Genomic DNA, 7,500 nt, shown 5'->3' with positions numbered 1-7,500 from the left:
GTCGGATGCTGGCCGAGGAGATTTCCTCGGCACAAAGGGCTCTCCCACTAGGCCCACAAGGGACGAGACGGACGGTGACTGCCGAGCTGGATCTGGCTTTGCAACTGCTGGTTGCTCAACCAGAGGCGGTCAGGGAGCCGGAGAAGGAGACCCAGGAAGTCACCCTCGAGCCCGAGAAGGAGACCCAGGAAGTCACCCTCGAGCCCGAGAAGGAGACCCAGGAAGTCACCCTCGAGCCCGAGAAGGAGACCCAGGAAGTCACCCTCGAGCCCGAGAAGGAGACCCAGGAAGTCACCCTCGAGCCCGAGAAGGAGAGTCCCCCCCTTCCATACACCACCTCCCCCATCTTCTCCCCCCCCCCTCACCATATAGCTCCGTCTCCCCCCTCCCCCCATCTCCCCCCAAGCCCGAGGAGACCCAGGAGGTCGCCCAGGAGCCCGAGGAGACCCAGGAAGTCGCCCAGAAGCCCGAGAAGGAGACCCAGGAAGTCGCCGAAGAGCCCGAGAAGGAGACCCAGGAAGTCGCCGAAGAGCCTGAGAAGGAGACCCAGGAAGTCGCCGAAGAGCCTGAGGAGACCCGGGAAGTCGCCGAAGAGCCCGGGGAGACCTAGGAAGTCACCCAAGAGCTCGAGAAGAAGACCCAGGAAGTCACCCTCGAGCCCGAGAAAGAGACCCAGGAAGTCACCCTCGACCCCGAGAAGGAGACCCAGGAAGTCGCCCTCGAGCCCGAGAAGGAGACCCAGGAAGTCGCCCAGGAGCCCGAGAAGGAGACCCAGGAAGTTGCCGAAGAGCTCGAGAAGGAGACCCAGAAAGTCGACCAGGAGCTCGAGATGGAGACCCAGGAAGTCGCCGAAGAGCCCGAGAAGGAGACCCAGGAAGTCGCCCAAGAGCCCGAGAAGGAGACCCAGGAAGTCACCCTCGAGCCCGAGAAGGAGACCCAGGAAGTCACCCTCGACCCCGAGAAGGAGACCCAGGAAGTCACCCTCGACCCCGAGAAGGAGACCCAGGAAGTCGCCCAGGAGCCCGAGAAGGAGACCCAGAAAGTCACCTTCGAGCCCGAGAAGGAGTCCCAGGAAGTCGCCGAAGAGCCCGAGAAGGAAACCCAGGAAGTCACCCTCGACCCCGAGAAAGAGACCCAGGAAGTCGCCCAGGAGCCCGAGAAGGAGAGCCAGGAAGTCACCCTGGAGCCCGAGAAGGAGACCCAGGAAGTCACCCTCGAGCCCGAGAAGGAGACCCAGGAAGTCACTCTCGACCCCGAGAAGGAGACCCAGGAAGTCGCCCAGGAGCCCGGGAAGGAGACCCAGGAAGTCGCCCAAAAGCCCGAAAAGGAGATCCAGGAAGTCGCCCAAGAGCTCGAGAAGGAGACCCAGGAAGTCGCCCAGGAGCTCGAGGAGACCTAGGAAGTCACCCTCGAGCCCGAGAAGGAGACCCAGAAAGTCACCCTCGAGCCCGAGAAGGAGACCCAGGAAGTCACCCTCTAGCACGAAAAGAAGACCCAGAAAGTCACCCTCGAGCCCGCGAAGGAGACCCAGGAAGTCGCCCAGGAGCCCGGGAAGAAGACCCAGAAAGTCACCTTCGAGCCCAAGAAGGAGACCCAGGAAGTCGCCCAGGAGCCCGAGAAGGAGACCCAGGAAGTCGCCGAAGAGCCCGAGAAGGAGACCCAGGAAGTCGCTGAAGAGCCCGAGAAGGAGTCCCAGGAAGTCGCCGAAGAGCCCGAGAAGGAAACCCAGGAAGTCACCCTCGAGCCCGAGAAAGAGACCCAGGAAGTCGCCCAGGAGCCCGAGAAGGAGACCCAGGAAGTCACCCTCGAGCCCGAGAAGGAGACTCAGGAAGTCACCCTCGAGCCCGAGAAGGAGACCCAGGAAGTCGCCCAGGAGCCCGGGAAGGAGACCCAGGAAGTCGCCCAAGAGCCCGAAAAGGAGATCCAGGAAGTCGCCCAAGAGCTCGAGAAGGAGACCCAGGAAGTCGCCCAGGAGCTCGAGGAGACCCAGGAAGTCACCCTCGGGCCCGAGAAGGAGACCCAGAAAGTCACCCTCGAGCCCGAGAAGGAGACCCAGGAAGTCACCCTCGAGCACGAAAAGAAGACCCAGGAAGTCACCCTCGAGCCCGAGGAGACCCAGGAAGTCGCCCAGGAGCCTGTGAAGGAGACCCAGGAAGTCACCCTCGAGCCCAAGAAGGAGACCCAGGAAGTCGCCCAGGAACCCGAGAAGGAGACCCAGGAAGTCACCGAAGAGCCCGAGGAGACCCAGGAAGTCGCTGAAGGGTCCGAGGAGGGGACCCAGGAAGTCACCGAAGAGCCCGAGAAGGAGACCCAGGAAGTCGCCGAAGAGGCCGAGAAGGAGACCCAGGAAGTCACCCTCGACCCCGAGAAGGAAACCCAGGAAGTCACCCTCGTCACCGAGGAGACCCAGGAAGTCGTCCAGGAGCCCGAGAAGGAGACCCAGGAAGTCGCCCAGGAGTCGGAAAAGGAGATCCAGGAAGTCGCCGAAGAGCTCGAGAAGGAGACCCAGGAAGTCGCCCAGGAGCTCGAGAAGGATACCCAGGAAGTCACCGAAGAGCCCGAGAAGGAGACCCAGGAAGTCTCCCTCGAGCCCGAGAAGGAGACCCAGGAAGTCGCCGAAGAGCCCGAGAAGGAGACCCAGGAAGTCGCCCAGGAGCTCGAGAAGGAGACCCAGGAAGTCGCCCAAGAGCCTGAGAAGGAGACCCAGGAAGTCGCCCAGGAGCCCGAGAAGGAGACCCAGGAAGTCGCCGAAGAGCTCGAGGAGACCCAGGAAGTCGCCCAGGAGCCCGAGAAGGAGACCCAGAAAGTCGCCGAAGAGACCGAGGAGGAGACCCAGGAAGTCGCCGAAAAGCCCGAGAAGGAGACCCAGGAAATCGCCGAAGAGCCTGAGAAGGAGACCTAGGAAGTCGCCGAAGAGCCCGAAATGGAGACCCAGGAAGTCGCCCGGAAGCCCGAGAAGGAGACCCAGGAAGTCGCCGAAGAGCCCGAGAAGGAGACCCAGGAAGTCACCCTCGACCCCGAGAAGGAGACCCAGGAAGTCGCTGAAGAGCCCGAGAAGGAGACCCAGGAAGTCGCCGAAGAGCCCGAGAAGGAGTCCCAGGAAGTCGCCGAAGAGCCCGAGAAGGAAACCCAGGAAGTCACCCTCGACCCCGAGAAAGAGACCCAGGAAGTCGCCCAGGAGCCCGAGAAGGTGACCCAGGAAGTCACCCTCGAGCCCGAGAAGGAGACCCAGGAAGTCACCCTCGAGCCCGAGAAGGAGACCCAGGAAGTCGCCCAGGAGCCCGGGAAGGAGACCCAGGAAGTCGCCCAAGAGCCCGAAAAGGAGATCCAGGAAGTCGCCCAAGAGCTCGAGAAGGAGACCCAGGAAGTCGCCCAGGAGCTCGAGGAGACCCAGGAAGTCACCCTCGAGCCCGAGAAGGAGACCCAGAAATTCACCCTCGAGCCCGAGAAGGAGACCCAGGAAGTCACCCTCGAGCACGAAAAGAAGACCCAGGAAGTCACCCTCGAGCCCGAGGAGACCCAGGAAGTCGCCCAGGAGCCTGAGAAGGAGACCCAGGAAGTCACCCTCGAGCCCAAGAAGGAGACCCAGGAAGTCGCCCAGGAACCCGAGAAGGAGACCCAGGAAGTCGCCGAAGAGCCCGAGGAGACCCAGGAAGTCGCTGAAGGGTCCGAGGAGGAGACCCAGGAAGTCACCGAAAAGCCCGAGAAGGAGACCCAGGAAGTCGCCGAAGAGCCCGAGAAGGAGACCCAGGAAGTCACCCTCGACCCCGAGAAGGAGACCCAGGAAGTCACCCTCGTCACCGAGGAGACCCAGTAAGTCACCCTCGAGCCCGAGAAGGAGACCCAGGAAGTCGTCCAGGAGCCCGAGATGGAGACCCAGGAAGTCGCCGAAGAGCTCGAGGAGACCCAGGAAGTCGCCCAGGAGCCCGAGAAGGAGACCCAGAAAGTCGCCGAAGAGCCCGAGGAGGAGACCCAGGAAGTCGCCGAAAAGCCCGAGAAGGAGACCCAGGAAGTCGCCGAAGAGCCTGAGAAGGAGACCTAGGAAGTCGCCGAAGAGCCCGAAATGGAGACCCAGGAAGTCGCCCAGAAGCCCGAGAAGGAGACCCAGGAAGTCGCCGAAGAGCCCGAGAAGGAGACCCAGGAAGTCACACTCAAGCCCGAGAAGGAGACCCAGGAAGTCGCCGAAGAGCTCGAGAAGGAGACCTAGGAATTCGCTGAAGAGCCCGAGAAGGAGACCCATGAAGTCGCCGAAGAGCCCGAGAAGGAGACCCAGGAAGTCGCCGAAGAGCTCGAGAAGGAGACCCAGGAAGTCGCCCTCGAGCCCGCGAAGGAGACCCAGGAGGTCACCCTCGAGCCCGAAATGGAGACCCAGGAAGTCGCCCAGGAGCCAGAGAAGGAGACCCAGGAAGTCGCCGAAGAGTTCGAGAAGGTGACCCAGGAAGTCACCCAGGTGCTCGAGGAGACCCAGGAAGTCGCCGAAGAGCCCAAGAAGGAGACCCAGGAAGTCGCCAAAGAGCCCGAGAAGGAGACCCAGGAAGTCACCCTCGAGCTCGAGGAGGCCCAGGAACAGGAAGTCGCCCAGGAGCCCGAGAAGGAGACCGAGGTCGTCGGCGAGGCCAAGATGGAGTCCGAGAGGACCTTCTCGTCGCAGCTCGGTGACCAGCAGGAGCTCGCACTCCAGCTCATCGCCGACGAAATCAAGGTGGGGCTGGAGGCACTCCTCCGGGTCTCAGGGAAGACTCATGGCAAGGAGAGGGCGTTCGCCGTCGAGCTCGAGCTCTCCATGCCAAATGGCTTCCTCCGCCACGAAGCCCTCGAGCAGGTCTTTGCGGAGGCTGTAGTGGGTATGAGTCTGGATCCCGAGAGGGACCAGACTCAAGGCCAAGAAGCCTGATGACGGCGATGGCCAGCCTCAGTTGTTGAAGGAAGTGAGGCAACTGCCTCACAGCAACTGAGGCTAGAATATAATAATTTTTGATATAATGATAATAATGATAATTTTTGATATAATGATAATAATACTATTTTTTGATATAATGATAATAATGATAATTTTTGATATAATGATAATAATGATAATTTTTGATATGATAAATTTTGATATAATTGATAATGATAATTTTTGATATAATGATAATTTTTGATTTAATGATAATAATGATAATAATAATAATAAAAATTAATATTATCATTATCGCGTCAGCGTCAGCGCCGTAGGTTGACGGCGGCCTGGCGCTTGTGGTCGCCGTGGGTGCGCAGGAACTTCTGCATATGCATATATTATGTATATACACATACACACACATAATGTAATAATATATACACCATGTTACTGTCCACTTTCATTCTTTCCGTAAACATCTCCCTCCTCTCCTTCGTATCTCTTCCTTATCTGTCAATTATGTTTCCTCTTCTTCCCTTTTCCGTATCTCCACATATATATATATATATATATATATATATATATATATATATATATATATATATATATATATATATAAATATATATATATACATATATATATACATATATATGTATGTGTGTGTATGTATATATATGTATACATATGCATAATATATATATATATATATATATATATATATATATATATATATATATATATATATATATATATGTGTGTGTCTGTGTGTATGTGTGTGTATGTAATATTTATGTATGTGTATATATATATATGTATATATATATATATGTATATATATATATATATATATATATATATATATGTATATATATTATATATATACATATATATATATATATATATATATATATATATATATATATATATGTATATATATGTATATATATGTATCTATATATATGTATGTATATATATATATGTATATATATATATATAGACACACACACACACACACACACACACACACACACACACACACACACACACACACACACACATATATATATATATATATATATATATATATATATATATATATATATATATATGATATATATATACACACACACATATATATATATATATATATATATATATATATATATATATATATATATATATATGTATGTATGTATGTATATATGTGATATATATAATGTATTATATATATTATATATATATATATATTTATATATATATATATATGTGTGTGTGTGTGTGTGTGTGTGTGTGTGTGTGTGTGTGTGTGTGTGTGTGTGTGTGTGTGTGTGTGTGTGTGTGTGTGAGTGAGTGAGTGAGTGTGTGTGTGTGTGTGTGTGTGTGTGTGTGTGTGTGTGTGTGTGTGTGTGTCTGTGTGTGTGTCTGTGTGTATATAATATGTATATATATAATATATATAATATATATATATATATACATATATATAATATATATATATATATATATATATATATATATATATATATATATATATATATATATATATATGCGTGTGTGTGTGTGTGTGTGTGTGTGTGTGTGTGTGTGTGTGTGTGTGTGTGTGTGTGTGTGTGTGTGTGTGTGTGTGTGTGTGTGTGTGTTTGTGTGTGTGTGTGTGTGTGTGTATAACTCCTGCGACCCTGTCTTACATTTGAGACAGAGTTGAGATAAATTTGAGAATATGCTTTGCTTCAGCAAAGGCAATCTTCACATTTTTATCCCTTTGTTTTTGTTTTTCTTGTGTAATGATTGATTTGCGTGTGTTGTGATAGAGTATTTTGTCAAAAAAGAAGAAAAAAAAAAACATTGCAAGCATTCTTATGTATTAATAAATATGAAATAACTAAATAAGCGCTGACCAACGATGTAAACAAACGACGGACCTATTTTTTCCTCCGACACTTCTCAAATTTAGTCTCAGAATTGTCTGAGACCTTTCGTGGATACGGCCCCTGGCGCCGTAGAGTAAGGCATTGCAATAAAAATAGTGTAAGTACTGTCTTCGCCTCGGATGTAATGGTTTTACTTTTACTCGTTTGTTTTTATTGTTGTTGCTGTTGTCAGTATTTTAATTTTAGTTAACGAAGTTTGTGAGTGAGTGGATATCACGATGATTCACAGAAAAAGGAGATTACATATTTACATATACAAACGTAGTTAAGGCTTGAAAACTTGTTCCGAGTGGCAATAGGTATGAAAATTCGAAGCTGATATAACTCATAATATTATTTATCCTTTCGATCAAGGTCTTGCTTTCGAGGAAACAATACTTAGTTCCTAATTTCATTCCGTTAATAAGGTCATTCTTTTTCATTAGGAATCTTGCATATTTTTGTGTTACTAATTCTAGAACATATTAGTTAAAAAGTTTCATTATGCCTCGTACTGGACATAGTGCTGTGTTTACAAACTCAACTAATTAGCATTTACGGCTTGTAATTGGTCAAGATTCCCAAAGAGCTGCCTAAAACAGCAGCTGTGATTGGCCACTAAAGATCCAACGCCGTAAGTGATTTGCGGCGGTGTTGGGGTATCAGGCAGAGAGAAGGCGCCAGAAAAACGTTTGAGTATACGAAGC

This window comes from Penaeus vannamei, chromosome 10 (genome assembly GCF_042767895.1).
Source record: "Penaeus vannamei isolate JL-2024 chromosome 10, ASM4276789v1, whole genome shotgun sequence".
Lineage (NCBI taxonomy): Eukaryota > Metazoa > Arthropoda > Malacostraca > Decapoda > Penaeidae > Penaeus > Penaeus vannamei.
Note: the sequence above shows the minus strand (reverse complement) of the source record.